Source organism: Oncorhynchus gorbuscha, linkage group LG16, assembly GCF_021184085.1.
Source record: "Oncorhynchus gorbuscha isolate QuinsamMale2020 ecotype Even-year linkage group LG16, OgorEven_v1.0, whole genome shotgun sequence".
In the NCBI taxonomy this organism is placed as follows: domain Eukaryota; kingdom Metazoa; phylum Chordata; class Actinopteri; order Salmoniformes; family Salmonidae; genus Oncorhynchus; species Oncorhynchus gorbuscha.
In genome coordinates this window covers 37306424-37323034 of record NC_060188.1, presented here as the reverse complement: position 1 = coordinate 37323034, position 16611 = coordinate 37306424, and the positions used below count along the sequence as shown (strand labels likewise).

The 16611-nt window shown below is 41.9% G+C and overlaps 1 pseudogene; it reads left to right on the top strand.

Annotated features, from left to right (window-relative positions):
* Window positions 1-16611, top strand: part of LOC123999758 — a 203253-nt pseudogene that overhangs the window by 134506 nt on the left and 52136 nt on the right.

Sequence of the window (16611 nt, the reverse complement as noted above, 5' to 3'; positions counted from 1 at the left end):
TGGTCAGCTCTCCCGACATCTCTCTCAGAATGACCTTCTTGATCCAAATCAGTCAGGTTTCAAGACTAGTCATTCAACTGAGACTGCTTTCTCTGTTCACAGGGCGCTCCGCACCGCTAAAGCTAACCATTTCTCCTCTGCTCTCATCCTTCTAGACCAATATTCTAAAAACGATACTGTGAACCATCAGATCCTCCTCTCCACCCTTCCATTGGGCATCTCTGTGTGGAGAAAAATTGTGTTTATAAATGACAGGTCGCTCCTGACAAGGTGGCGTGGCGAGAATCTGTCTCCTCACCACGCGCTCTCACCACTGGTGTCCCCCAGGGCTCTGTTCTAGGCCCTCTCCTATTCTCGCTATACACCAAGTCACTTGGCTCTGTCATAACCTCACATGGTCTCTCCTATCATTGCTATGCAGACGACACACAATTAATCTTCTCCTTTCCCCCTTCTGATGACCAGGTGGCGAATCGCATCTCTGCATGTCTGGCATTTTTATCAGTGTGGATGACGGATCACCACCTCAAGCTGAACCCTTTTCAAGACGGAGCTGCTTTCCTCCCGGGGAAACTGCCCGTTCCATGATCTCAAGGCCTCACGTATGACAACTCCATGTGTCCTCCTCCCAGAGCGCTAAGAACCTTGGCGTGATCCTGAACAAAAACTATACAACTAATATCAAGGCGGTGGCCCGTTCCTGTTTCATGCTCTACAACATCCGCAGAGTTCGACCCTGCCTCACACAGGAAGCGGCGCAGGTCCTAATCCAGGCACTTGTCATCTCCCGTCTGGATTACTGCAACTCGCTGTTGGCTGGGCTCCCTGCCTGTGCCATTAAACCCCTACAACTCATCCAGAACGCACAGCCCGTCTAGTGTTCAACCTTCCCAAAATTCTCTCACGTAACCCAACACAATCCTCCGCTCTCTCCACTGGCTTCCAGTTGAATGTGCATCCGCATGCAAGACCATGGTGCTTGCCACGGAGCTGTGAGGGAACTTTAATCCTAAGTACCTCCAGGCTCTGATCAGGCCCTACACCCAAATAAGGGCACTTGCGTTCATCCACCTCTGGCCTGCTCAACCCCTACCACTGAGGAAGTACAGTTCCCGCTCAGCTCAGTCAAAACTGTTCCACTCTGGCTCCCCAATGGTGGAACAAACTCCCTCACGAGCCATTAGGGTCAATCACCACCTTCCGGAGACACCTGAAACCCCACCTCTTTAAGGAATACCTAGGATAGGATAAAGTAATCCTTCTCACCCCCCTTAAAATATTTAGATGCACTATTGTAAAGTGGTTGTTCCACTGGATGTCATAAGGTGAATGCACCAATTTGTAAGTCGCTCTGGATAAGAGCGTCTGCTAAATGACTTAAATGTAATGTAAATGTAATTCAATGATCGTTCTTCTTCTTGTGTTCTTTGCATTGAGCATCGCATAAAGAGTGAAAAAAATATTCAAATCTAGAAAATCAATACACAATAATAGTAAATAAGGTTATCCAAACAATAATTACTTCCCTAGAGCAGTAAAATAATATACATACATACACTACCGTTAAAAAGTTTGAGGTCAATTAGAAATGTCATTGTTTTTGAAAGAAAATCATTTTTTTTGTCCATTAAAACATCATCAGAAATACAGTGAAGACATTGTTAATGTTGTAAATGACTATTGTAGCTGGAAACGGCAGATTTTGAATGGAATATCTACATAGGCGTACAGAGGCCCATTATCAGCAACCATCACTCCTGTGTTCTAATGGCATGTTGTGTTAGCTAATCCAAGTTTACCATTTTAAGAGACTAATTGCTCATTAGCAAACCCTTTTGCAATTATGTTAGCACAGCTGACAACTGTTGTTCTGATTAAAGAAGCAATACAACCTTCTTTAGACGAGTCAAGTATCTGGAGCATCAGCATTTGTGGGTTCGATTACAGGCTCAAAATGGCCAGGAACAAAGACCTTTCTTCTGAAACACGTTAGTCTATTCTTGTTTTGAGAAATGAAGGCTATTCCATGTGAGAAATTGCCAAGAAACTGAAGATCTCGTACAACGCTGTGAACTACTCCCTTCACAGAACAGTGCAAACTGGCTCCAACCAGAATAGAAAGAGGAGTGGGAGGCCCCGGTGCACAACTGAGCAAGAGGACAAGTACATTAGTGTCTAGTTTGAGAAACAGACACTTCACAAGTCCTCAACTGGCAGCTTCATTAAATAGTACCCGCAAAACACCAGTCTCAACGTCAACAGTGAAGAGGCGACTCTGGGATGCTGGCCTTTTAATGGTAATAAACTGCCTTTGTTGACACGGCAACAGGCAATCCTTTCATTTTCATAGGGCACCATAGACGCATAGATCATTGTGATTTTAGTGTCTCATTCATCATTTCTCTTTGACTCAGTGCACACGCAAAAGTCCAGCTTGGATTTCCAACAAACCATTTAGGTGTAAGATAGTGTACCAAATGTAAATGAGAAAATAAAAATGTAATTCAAATTGCGATCAAGGGCCAACGGTGCCGAAGGCAAACACTAGAAATTATACCTTTTAATGTAAACGCTGAACCCTTTCATGTAGTTGTCTTAGCTTTCATCCCTTGGGGTAATCTGGTTGCACCCATTGGGAAACACTGAAATAGTTGGCAAAACTTTTGACATGATGGCAAAAGACCAGAGGTTCTCATCACACACCAGGCCATATGACCCTCTCTCTTTCCTTCATATAATTAAGAATAGACTTGTCTGGTGGTGTTGGGATACTCTGAGCAACGCAAGCTCATTACAAAGTTTTCCTTTCTGAATTCTTCTCCCACCTTATTTTGCCTCTCTTTGAGTCCAGCCACAAGCCCTCTTTCAAACATGTCAATTCCCTTTTGAAAGGATGTTGTCTCTCTCATGTACAGTCTACAGTTCTGTCCGCAAGGCGAGTCCCTCCCCAGCACACTTTTTGTTATTCCCTGAAAATCGTGATTCAAGTACATAATAGGGGATTTCTTCACTGTTTTTGCTGCTGTGTGAAGTATCAAACACCCCTGTTTGTAAGGGCTTGACATCCAAGACACTAGCAACCCAGGAGAGGGCTCAAAGCTACATTTGTTTCAGTAATAGGTTTACTTTTGTGCACATATTTTTCCTCCTCCTCTTCCATGCCATGTCCTACCAGAAGAAACAGGGAGAAAAGAAGTAAAAGGGGAATTTTCACCTTTTTCTGAGAACATTGTCTGTTACAGTGTGCATTAGAAACGAAATACCATGACTGGGATACTGTATAGAGGACTGTGCTCTATAGCCTGACCTGTTCTGGCCTGGTTTGTTTTGTTCTCTTCTCTGTCTAGCCTTTGCCTTTGGTTGTTTGAAAGGCATAGAGAAGGGTGAAAGGGTCTTTCCAAGGTCATTGTAGGGAATGTGAGCGTAGGTGCAGCTCGCTCTTCGTTGGTGGTGGAATCAGCAGCTGTGTTATAATTGCTATTTTGCTGAGAGCCTGGATGGATGGAGGTTAATTGAGAGTCTGTCTGTTGGAGCAACAAGTTGGGCTGCCATGCAATGCACCAGTCAGTTTTCTCATGGCCTGTTAGTCTCTCTCTCACTCAGCTAATGATCTGTCTTTTTATGACAGGGCACTCATTCAGAAGGAACATTCAAACTTCACAAAGCTTAACGTTTTCATAACTTTGAGGTATAGTTGGAGGGAGATCATGGTGGTCAGAAAATTGCAGGGGATATGAGGGAGCAGAAGATACTGAAAACAGTTATATGTTACACACAAATGCCAAATTATATTTAACACTGCAGTCTTACTTTCTTTCCTTTGTCTATAATCTTGCAGTGCTAAACAAACAAAATAATAACAATTGGACAAAATGGAAGGATTTGCCACATTTAAACTGAGAGACCTTTTCAATGATGTTGCCATAATGATTTAATTCAAATATTTGGTCCAGCTGGGCACGACTTTGCTTGATTGACATATTGTCAAGCGGCCCCTGAGGGGCTGATAGACAAGTGGCATTTATGAGGTTATTACAAGAGGCCTGGAAAGCCTGGAGGAACACCTGGAGACCGAGAGAGGAGGGCGTAGTGCTGAGCTGAGCACAGCCTGCCAACTGGTGCCACAGTGTGAACATAACCACCACTCAAGACCCCATCCAGGATGATAACACTGGGTGCCCTTCTCTTTCCAGCATATTTACTAGCTCCTCTTTCTTCATCACTCTCTCTTTCCCCTTTGCCTACTTTTTTGAAGCAGGATAAGGACATCGTTTGCATTTTTTCAGGCGCAAAGAGGGCTGTCATTTTGTTGAGGACAAATGTCACATCTCTCTCTCCCTCCTCCTCCTTCCTCCCACACTGAGGCCTACGCATCCGTGGGATGGTGTCGCAGAATTTTTTTATTCTACTGATGAATATGCAATGGGAGCGTCTTTATTGCCGGGACGCATTCCCTTCTTCCCTTTCCCTCCATTTCCCCCTGCTCTGTTTTTCAGAATGTGCACTGGGGGAGAGAGGCCAGCCACACCCCTCTGCTGAGTGACAGTCAATGAAGAGAGAGGGAAAAAAGACCCTGCCTGGTCCTTCTCCTAATGAGCAAATCAATGCATCTGTCTCTCAAGAGAGTGAGAGAGGGGCACTAGTGGGACCCGAAGGACCAGGCCAAAACACTCACGCATAAGCCGTTGCTGCATGCTCTGAATGGGCCTCTTTTTAAATTTAGCACAACAATATATCAGCTCGGAGTCCCTCATTGAGCAGGCCCTTAATTAATTCAGCACTTTGACCCCAGGCTAGTAGTGTTGTCACGATAGCAGAATTTTGACTTCGATACAATACTCGATACTGTCACGATACTTGATACCAAAACGTCACAGAATGGCACTTGATCCAGACAGCTAATTCCGCTAACGGTCTATTCAATCATTGGGCATCTTTTGAGTTCAATATCATTACATTCAATATCATTACACCATTTTTTAGAGACAGCCATGTACGCATTAACTGACTCAATTATACAATCAATACAATCAATTTGACCTTTTTTATCAATCTAACTACAAAACAACACAATGGTAGTCATTTATTTGAATGATAAATCTCTGATAAACTGGATAAATCAAGATGTAGCCTAGGTCTTTTCACAATACAGGTGAATGCATATTATTCAATAGGAGTGTGAGCATGCATTGAGTAATTTAGCTTGTTTTAGCTGATTTCATGAGGATACAGATGACAACTAATCCCTTCCTTTTAGGACTTATTTTATTGCTGACTGCAAAGAGAACATATTATTTTATTGTATTGATTAACAACATTTGCATAAAGTAATATTTTATTTGATAAAATTGTGCACTGTCTGTTTAAGAAACATTTATGAACAGCAGGTGGCCTAACGCTTAAGAGTGCTGGACCAGTAATTGAACGGTTGTTGGTTTGAATCCCTGAGATGACTAGGTGAAAAATCTGTCTGTGCCTTTAAGCAAGGCACTTAACCCTAATTTCTCTTGTAAGTTATTCTGGATAAGAAGGTTATTCTGGATAAGAACGCTAAATGACTAAAATGTTCAAATGTAAATTCACAGGCAGAATGTGGTTGTGGAATCTGACGTTGTGGCTATGGAATCTAGTGGAAACAAGACGGGAGGCAAACTAAGACAAATAATTTAATAAGTTGCATTTAACAAAGTACTAGGGTAGTAAATTCAGCTATATATATAAATAACATTTGTGAAATTGTTTTTTATTTAAAAAAAATTGTGCACTGGCCCTTTACTAGTCCTGTATTAGCAGACCGATATAGCCGTCTGTAGCCCCCGCCCCCTCCCAAACATCTTCCCGTGGCTATGTCTGAAATTGAAGCTGGAAGCTAACGGTATCGTCTTGTATTTTATAAAAGTGTTCAAGCCTGTATGGACATTGTTTTGCGAACAGTAATGAACCGTTTCAAATTATTATTATTTATTTATATTTACCATTTTTTCTCCCTAATTTTGTGATATCCAATTGGGTGTTAGTCTTGTCCCATTGCTGCAACTCCCCTACGGACTCGGGAGAGGCAAAGGTCGAGAGCCTTGCGTCCTCCGAAACATGACCCTGCCAAGTTGCACTGCTTCTTGACACAGTGCTCGCTTAACCCAGAAGCCAGCCTCACCAATGTGTTGGAGGAAACACCGTCCAGCTGGTCACCGAAGTCAGCTTGCAGGCACCCGGACCGCCACAAGGAGTGGCTAGAGCACGATGGGACAAGGAAATCCCTGCTGCCCAAACCCTCCCCTAACACTGACAACGCTCAGCCAAAATGGCCTTCAACATGTATTTAGTTGCATTATTGAAGTGTGTTAACTTCTATGCAGCATGAGTGGGGACTGGGGAGCTAATGGATCACAGACAGCTTTGGCAATGAGTAAGTGGAGCAGGCTCTTCACGTTATAAAGGGGCTGCGCTGATAAACAGACTTGATGCTCTCAATCACGTGATACACATTTTGACAGAAGTACTGAACATAACAACAATTCTAGTACCAAACTGGGAGGGTTTTGTATCGAAAAAAAATATTATTTTGGTATACCGTGCAACACTACAGGCTAGCCACTCATTACCACAACGTCGGCCACACCACAGGTTTAACCTGCTCCATGTTCTTCAATTGAGGTGATTACCTTGTGTGTGTCTGATGGAAAAACGTAGTTGACCACCAGCGGCATCCCCTTTAAAAAAACAACATCACGGTAGAATGCACCTTACGGAGGGAAGAGCAGGAGCTGAAATGGGTGGGCGGGGTAGTAGGGTGGATGGGGGTGGGGTGTATGGTTTAGGAGAGTGCATACACACACTTGCTTCTCTCTCCTTGCCCAAGGGAATGGGGTGTGCGGGAGGGGTGTGCGGGTAACAGACATTTGTTTTGGGAACATTTTCGTGCATTCGCTTGCACGATTGAATGGGAAGGGCTGGTGGATTGGGAATTGGGCGTGTCCGAACCGAGAATTTGTAGCAATTCAGGCCTTCATAATGCAGTTAAATGAAGCAAGGAAATGCTTGCAGCCTGGCCATGGCACAACACAGCAACCCCGATGTCCCTTCAACAGCCATGGCCGATCCAACAGAGAGGGTCTGTTCAGCGCCACTGTCTGTCCACACAATAACACAGAGACGGCCAGGCTGTTTCACTGTTTCTCACACGAGCAGAAAATCTCACCCGGAAAATGTCCAGACAATAAGGCCTCACTTTGCCCGACTTATGCTGGTTTTGGGGGGGCTTTTATGTATGTCTGCAATGGTATTATAAAAAGTCAGGACAGGAATACATCAGTCTTTAATGCACCATCTGCCAAGTTCTTTCTCTCTATGTTTTTACTGTCGCACACAATCACATTCATATATAAAGCCATAAAATATCTTCAATACAAAGACTGTATAACAGAACCTGGTATTATGAAAAGTCAGAACAGGAACACATCAGTCCTCAATGCACCATCTGACAAGTTGTTCTATAGAGGAGCATGAAGAAAAGTTAAACACATATCCTGTCTCACATCTCCAATACATTGCTAGATGTATTTTTTTTCCTTCATTTTTATTCAAGAGCGCATAAAGAACATGTACCATACATACACAACATATCTTTGCTGTCTTTACAAAGGAGTGTAATTACATTCACATGTTAAAACCTCTACAGGATTGGTGAGCTAACGTAGGCTAATGTAATTAGCATGAGGCTGTAAGTAACAAGAACATTTCCCAGGACAGACATGTCTGATATTGGCAGAAAGCTTCAATTCTTGTTCATCTAACTGCACTTTTCAATTTACAGTAGCTATTACATTGAAAGAACACCATGCTATTGTTTGAGGAGAGTGCACAGTTATGAACTTGAAAATATATTAATAAACCAATTAGGCACATTTGGGCAGTTTTGATACAACATTTGGAAGAGAAATGCAATGGTTCATTGGATCAGTCTAAAACGTTGCGCATACACTGCTGCCATCTAGTGGCCAAAATATAAATGGTGCCTATATTCCTAAATCATATATTGACCTTTAATAAAATAAACATTATTTTTTTTCTTTGTATTATCTTTTACAAGATCTAATGTGTTATATTCTCCTACATTAATAGCACATTTCCACAAACTTCAAAGTGCTACAGGCAGTTAGATTTGGGTATGTCATTTTAGGCGAAAATGGAAAAAAAACGGTCCTATCCTTCAGAGTACATTTTGGCTGCATAGAGTAAATATTTCAAGAGTCTGAATATGAACCCAATTTGGATAAAGCCACATAAAAACAACAGAAACAAACAAATAAACAAAAATTACAATAAGACCAGGAACCTTCATACCTATGCTGTTTATGTTGCAAAATGTATGTAATTCTCTCCATGTTAGCATGTTCCCTGCATAGACCTAACCACATATCTAGTGTTTTCCATATATTCCCCCAACTCTCCTCGGATATCTGCACCTGTAATTCAACCTGCCATGAGTTCCTAAGATTATCTAAAGATAATATTTGCATGTTAAGGATATTGTTGTAAAAAAAAAAAAAAATGGTTCCAATGTTTTCCCCTTGATAAAGTAATTCAATAATCTCATCAATAGGAGTTATCGGCTTTTTAAACAATGAATTACCTGACTTAAAGGTACCTATGAACATTTGTTTGAGATATATTGAATTCCTCCTGGATTTCTTGAAATTATAAAAAAAATGTAGCCTTTGAAAAGTTGAGAGACTCTACAAAAGCACTCTCTCTTCCCATTCCCTAAATCCTTGGGCCATAGTAGTAGGAAGAAAGGCTGGGTTGTGGAATATAGGCGAGTGTCTAGACATGTCATTACTCAGTTTATATTGGCGTTGAACCTTCCTCCATGTCTTCAATGTAGGAGTAATAAATGGGTTTTGTTTAATCCTGTCAATAGAAATCTGCTATGAAGACAAGTCAATGTAAAGACGTATCACAATATTGACTCTCAATTTCAAGCCATGACACATCCTTCGGTTGTTGAATCCATGATGCTATGTGATTAAGTTGCGCTGCCCAGTAATATGATTTAAGGTTATGGAGGCCAAGCCCACCCAATTCTTTGAACAGCTGTAGTTTTTTATAACTAATATGAGCCTTCTTATTTTGCCATAAAAATGTGCCTATTACTGCATTTAGGCAAGTAAATGTTTTCGCAGGATGTTTTAAACAGGAAGCATTGAAAACAGTCTTGGTATGACATTCATTTTCACTGAAGCAAACTGACCTGCTAGAGATATAGGGAGGGTTATCCAACAGTCTAGAACTTCAGTGATTTGACTAATCACAGGGGGGTAGTTCAAAGCATATAGTTTCTCATAGTCTGATGTAATATTATCACCCAAGTGCTTGTATCAGTCCACTTAAATGCATAGTTGTCTTTGATACTTGAGGGTGCATCACCAAATGTCATCATTGCAATAGTTTTACCAACGTAAATTGTATAGCCTAACGTAGCACCATACTCACCTAGTAATTTGAATATATTTGGAATCATTGTCTCAGCCTTATGTTCAGGATGACATTGTCTGCATATAGAGATATCTTGTGTTCATTTGGCCCCACCTGCAGACCATGAATGTTTATGGCACTTCGAATACCTCCCGTCAGAGGTTCTATACTAAGGACAAATAACAGTAGCGAGAGACAATCTCCTTGACGATTTCCTTGTTGTAGTGAAAAGGAATGAGACATACTCCCATTCGTTCTAACAGATGATTTTAGACTTGGATATATCAACTCTATCCATTTCAAAAAGCACTCCCCAAAACCAAACTTCTTCAACGTTGCTTAAAGGAAGACCCAGTCAACGCGGTCAAATACCTTTTCAAATCAAATCAAATTTTATTTATATAGCCCTTCGTACATCAGCTGATATCTCAAAGTGCTGTACAGAAACCCAGCCTAAAACCCCAAACAGCAAGCAATGCAGGGGTAGAAGCACGGTGGCTAGCAAAAACTCCCTAGAAAGGCCAAAACCTAGGAAGAAACCTAGAGAGGAACCAGGCTATGTGGGGTGGCCAGTCCTCTTCTGGCTGTGCCGGGTGGAGATTATAACAGAACATGGCCAAGATGTTCAAATGTTCATAAATGACCAGCATGGTCGAATAATAATAAGGCAGAACAGTTGAAACTGGAGCAGCAGCACAGTCAGGTGGACTGGGGACAGCAAGGAGTCATCATGTCAGGTAGTCCTGGGGCACGGTCCTAGGGCTCAGGTCCTCCGAGTGAGAGAAAGAAAGAGAGAATTAGAGAGAGCATATGTGGGGTGGCCAGTCCTCTTCTGGCTGTGCTGGGTGGAGATTATAACAGAACATGGCCAAGATCGAGAGATAATATAACTGTTTGTTTGAGTTGGGTCTTAGAGTAATTGATATTATTCAGAAGTCATCTTATATTCGATGTTGAGTGATGTCCTTTAATGACCCCAGTTTGATTAGGATCCGCAATTATTTTAGAGTCACAATTTAAAAATGCAGCGATTGTTAAGCTGCTCTGACAGCTGACGCTAAAAGTTAGTGAGGGAGATGTGTCTCCAACTTCAGTGATTTTTGCAATTCGTTCCAGTCATTGGCAGCAGAGAACTGGAAGGAAAGGCGGTGAAATCATCCCATGTGAAGAGTCAACTCATTTTATTAAAGTTCAATTCGTAACTAAATTGTTTTGTTTTTTTCTATTGAAAGGATTTAATTATTTGCAATAATGTCTACTTATGTAATAAAACGTTTATGTTTCTGTCTCCGTATGATATGGCAAATATATCCAATGCAAAAAACATGTAACGGCGTTCGTCTGTTGTAAGAAGAGAGTCAGACCGAAATGCAGCGTGTAGGTTACTCATGACTTTAATGAAAGTATCGCGGTACATGAAATAACTGAATTAAATACAAAAAAACAACAGAATGGAACGTGAAACTAATTACAGCCTATCTGGTGACTAAAACACAGAGACAGGAACAAACACCCACAAACTACAAAGCGAAAGTCAGGCTACCTAAATGCGGTTCCCAATCATAGACAATGACAAGCACCTGACTCTGATTGAGAATCGCCTCAGGCAGCCAAGCCTAACAACACCCCTAATCAGCCGCGATCCCAAATAATACAAACCCCAATACGAATACAACATATAAACCCATGTCACACCCTGGCCTACCCAAACATATAACAAAAACACAAAATACAATGACCAAGGCGTGACAAAACATCTACATTTAAACGGTATTAATATGAATTTGCATATATTTCTGTAAATTCCCATATATTTCCATTAATTCCCACAGAAAGTTTCCACCTCTGAATATTTCCCAAAATGAGCAACCCTAGATGCTTCACACGAAGTATCTGGGTATTTATTGCACTCTATAACCTCATGAAGAACCCCTCTGATCAGCTGTATTAGTTCTTTACTGAAAGTTTTGTAGAACTCACAGGTGGCATCACGTTTCAGGGAAGACCCAGATGCAGACAGTGTCGAAGTAACAAAAGTGTATTACTAGAACAGAGGGCAGGCAAAACAACAGGTCAAGGGCAGGCAGAGGTCAGTAATCCAGATCCAAGTCCAAAAGGTATAGAGCGGCAGGCAGGGTCAGGGCAGGCAGAGGTCAATAATCCAGGGTGGTACAGAAATGGCAGGCAGGGTCCGGGCCAGCAGGAACAAAAAACAGCCAGGAGCAAGGGGGAAATTGCTGGTAGGCTTGACGAACAAATGAACTGGCAACATATAAACAGAGAACACAGGTATAAATACACTGGGTATAATGGGGAAGATGGGCGACACCTGGAGGGGGGTGGAGACAAGCACAAAGACTGGTGAAACAGATGAAGGTGTGACCCATCGGGACCCGAACTCTTCCCATTTTGCATGCTTCTGATGGCTGCTTCTATCTCGGAGTCAGTAATGGGGGTGGGTCCTTATCTTCACACGATAGTTCTGGCAGCTTCAAATGTGTGAGAATATCCTTCTGAGAGGAAACATCTTTAGGTTTCTTATATAGGGTCTCGTAGTACTCAGCAAATGTCTCTTATTTATTTATTTGGGACAAGAAGCAACTTTTCCCTGCACAGTTCTTATATTTGGAATACATCGTTCCGCTGCATGCTTTTTAAGTTGCAGTGCAAGAAGTTTCCCTGGTTTGTCTCCCTGACTATAGTATTTATTCCAGGCAAATCGTATAGAACCCCCAGATTTATAAGTAAGAGGCATATTAAGCTCCCCTTTCGCTGCAGCCAACTGAATTGGAGTGTCCCCATCCCCTTGTTTCTTATTAATTTCTTCTAATTAGGACATTTCTCTCTCAATCTTCTCTTGTTTTTGTATACATACTTTTTTGAGCATAGATGAAAAACTGTGATTTGACCCCTAAGATAAGCCTTAGCGCTCTCCCATAAAAGGGTTGGGCTGATACCTTCTGTTGAGTTAAATTCCAAATGTGTTGTAAGTTTCTCCAAGAAGAGAAGTGTTTAACCTCCACCTATATGTATCAGGTTGTCCATCTTTTAACCTTAGTTTTAGGGATACCGAACTATGATCTGAGATGGTGATGTGATTAATAATACAGTTTTATACCTGATGAGCTAAGGTCTGAGGGATAAGTATGAGGATTTGAAAGGAAAGTATAGTCTTTTGTTGTTGGATTTAACTTTCTCCAAATACAGTGGGGAGAACAAGTATTTGATACACTGCCGATTTTGCAGGTTTCCCTACTTACAAAGCATGTAGAGGTCTGTAATTTTTATCATAGGTACACATCAACTGTGAGGGACGGAATCTAAAACAAAAATCCCGAAAATCACATTGTATGATTTTTAAGTAATTCATTTGCATTTTATTGCATGACATAGTATTTGATACATCAGAAAAGCAGAACTTAAAATTTGGTACAGAAACCTTTGTTTGCAATTACAGAGATCATCCAGCTAAATCTACACTTCACTGTTTTTCAAAGTGGTGTCTGTTTCTTGCCTGACAGGTGAAGCTGTGTCCAGACAAGTCTGACTAATCAAGATATCAAGTGATCAGCTGTATCTACCCCAGCATATGGTTTCTCAGAGACATGGTATCGTTACCTTCCCCTCTCCTTCATCGGCAAGCAGATCCAAGGCTGTCTTTATCCAGCCAGTCTCTCCACACCCATGACTCCTGCCTCATCACTAGCCTTGGCTGTCACTTGGATGTCACTGGCTGGATCAAGGAGGGAAACGGCGGACATTTGACATATGTTCAGATGTAGTGCTGGGCTAAATCCATGGGAAATATTACACTGTGGAGATGATATCTCTGAGACTTTCACACTCGTCCCCACTAATTCAGTCCACCTCGGTAATTGTCTCCCGTCCTCATCCCCCGAAAGTTTGAAACGCTGCACTTTCAGAGACTAATGATGTGTTGAGCCCAGTTCAGAACTTAAAAAAACAAGATTCAATTTTCCACTCGTTTTATCTCTTTTTACGTTGCCTGGAACATTTTTCTTCCATTTTTTCCTTTAGTAAACGATTCAATACATATCTAGTCCATGGGCTGTGATACGATACAGAAACAATACGTTTTAGTTTGAAATGATTTGGTTTGATTAGAGGAACAAATCGATGCGATACACTGCACTAACATTTGTTGCATAAACACATTCATTTTCTATTCTAAACTGAAATCGGCTGCTGATGCAGCTCATGAGCTTGGGCCTCTGAGCTGGTTCTGTTTAAGCTAACTTCTGTGTGTGTGTCGCGTGCATGCATGCATGGAAAAATGTAAAGACCATTTGGAAGTTTTGACCAACTTGGACCATGCAGTGTGGGTAGCAAAAGTGATCGCTGTCCTTGTTATGAAATGATCAACTTTGCCCTGTATATCTAAGAATGATATATCCTTCTTGGTCAAATAGCCTTTACACAGCCTTGTCCTGTTGAAAACAAAATATAGTTCCACAACCAGATGGGATGGCGTATCGCTGAGTTAAGTTGGTTAAGTGTGTCTTGAATTCTAAATAAATCACTGACAGTGTCACCAGCAAAGCACCAGCACACCTCCTCCTTCATGCTTCACAGTGGGAACCACACATGCAGAGATAATCTGTTCACCTACTCTGCGTCTCTCAAAAAAAATCATTTTTCACTGAACTCATGTCTGTTGCTCGTGTTTCTTGGCCCAAGCAAGTCTCTTCTTATTATTGTTGTCCTTTAGTAGTGCTTTCTTTGCAGCAATTTGACCATGAAGGCCTGATTCACGCAGTCTCCTCTGAACAGTTGATGTTGAGATGTATCTGTTACTTGAACTCTGTGAAGCATTTATTTGGGTTGCAATTTCTGAGGATGGTAACGCTACTGAAATTATCCTCTGCAGCAGAGGTAACTCTGGGTCTTTCTTTCCTGTGGCGGTCCTCATGAGGGCCAGTTTCATCATAGCTCTTGATAGTTTTTTTGACTGCACTTGAAGAAACTTTCAAAGTTCTTTAAATTTTCCACATTGACCTTCATGTAATGATGGACTTCCATTTCTCTTTGCTGTTTTTGCCATAATATGGACTGGGTCTTTTACCAAATAGGGCTATATTCTGTATACCACCCCTACCTTATCACAACACAACTGATGGGCTCAAAGGCATTAAGAAGGAAATAAATTCCACAAATGAACTTTTATCATGCCACACCTGTTAATTGAAATTACTTCAAATCAAATTTTATTTGTCACATCTGTCAAATACAAGAGACCAATAGACCTTACCGTGAAATGCTTACTTGCAAGTGATTAATCAACAATGTAGTTCAAGAAACAGAGCTAAGAAAATCTAAATATTTTTTATTTTTTTAAAGTAACACAAGAAATGAATAGAACAATAACAAGGCTATACATAGGGGGTACCGAGTCAATGTGCGGGGCTACAGGTTAGTCGAGGTCATTTGTAAAGTGACTATGTATAGATAATAAACAGCGAGTAGCCGCAGTGGGGGGTCAATTTAAATCATCCGGTTCAGCAGTTATGACTTGGGGGTAGAAGCTGTTGAAGAGCATTTTGGTCCAAGACTTGACGCTCTGGTACTGCTTGCTGTGTGTGCGGTAGATGGCGTAGCAGTGTAGTTGTGTTTTGTTTGTCCTCTCGTGTACTTTTGTATTTTTCATATTTTTTGTATATATTTCCCCCAAAATATATACAAATATATACAATCTCTTTTCAGATTTTAATTCGATTATACCTTCCGGTAACTTGCCTCACCCAATGTGATACGGAATCGCAATTATTTTTTAACTTTAGAACACATTCAAGAACCTCCGGCCTACTCAGCTGTTCACCCGAACCCCACTCATACACGGCTAGAGCCCAATACTCCACCGGATCCTTGCTGTAAACTCTGGACCTTGGCACCGGATCACCGCTGCTACCGTACCGATTGGCTATAGTGGCTAACGCCACTGCCACGAAGCTAGCACCAGTTAGCCGTGAGCCAGGCGCATATCCTGGCAAGCAAACTAAACTCTACAATACCTCTTTCGCCATCTGGTTTGGATTCTCTGTCGACGCGGCGCCCCGCCGCACCACCACGTCTGGTCTGCCGACGAATACTCCATCCGCTGTGCCTTCAACCGGCCTCCGTCTGAGCAGACCCCCTACCAACCCCAGGCTACTAACTTTAAATGCTGTGTTGCCCGCTTGCTGGCGTAGTGTCGGCTTCCCTGTTCCATCTACTGCTGCCCCCTGGACACTATGATCACTTGGCTACATAGCTGATGCCTGCTGGACTGTCCATTAATCACATTTACATTACATTTACATTTAAGTCATTTAGCTGACGCTCTTATCCAGAGCGACTTACAAATTGGTGCATTCACCTTATGACATCCAGTGGAACAGTCACTTTACAATAGTGCATCTAAATCTTAAAGGGGGGGGTGAGAGGGATTACTTATCCTATCCTAGGTATTCCTTAAAGAGGTGGGGTTTCAGGTGTCTCCGGAAGGTGGTGATTGACTCCGCTGTCCTGGCGTCGTGAGGGAGTTTGTTCCACCATTGGGGGGCCAGAGCAGCGAACAGTTTTGACTGGGCTGAGCGGGAACTGTACTTCCACAGTGGTAGGGACAACAATCACGGTACTCCATTCTGTTTATTTATGTTTTATCTGTCGGCCCCAGCCGTGAACTCAGGCTCTGTGTGTAGTTAATCCGACCCTCTCTGCCTAGTCATCGCCATTTTACCTGGTGTTGTTGTGTTAGCTGTTGTTGTCTCACCTACTGTTTTAGCTACTGTTTTAGCTAGCTCTCCCAATTCAACACCTTTTTATTTGTATTTTTTTATTTTACCTTTATTTAACCAGGCAAGTCAGTTAAGAACACATTCTTATTTTCAATGACGGCCTGGGAACAGTGGGTTAACTGCCTGTTCAGGGGCAGAACGACAGATTTGTACCTTGTCAGCTCGGGGGTTTGAACTCACAACCTTCCGGTTACTAGTCCAACGCTCTAACCACTAGGCTACGCTGCCGCACCTTACTGTATGCCTCGCTGTCTCTCTCAAATGTCAATATGCCTTGTATACTGTTGTTCAGGTTAGTTATCATTGTTTTAGTTTACAATGGAGCCCCTAGTTCCACTCTTCA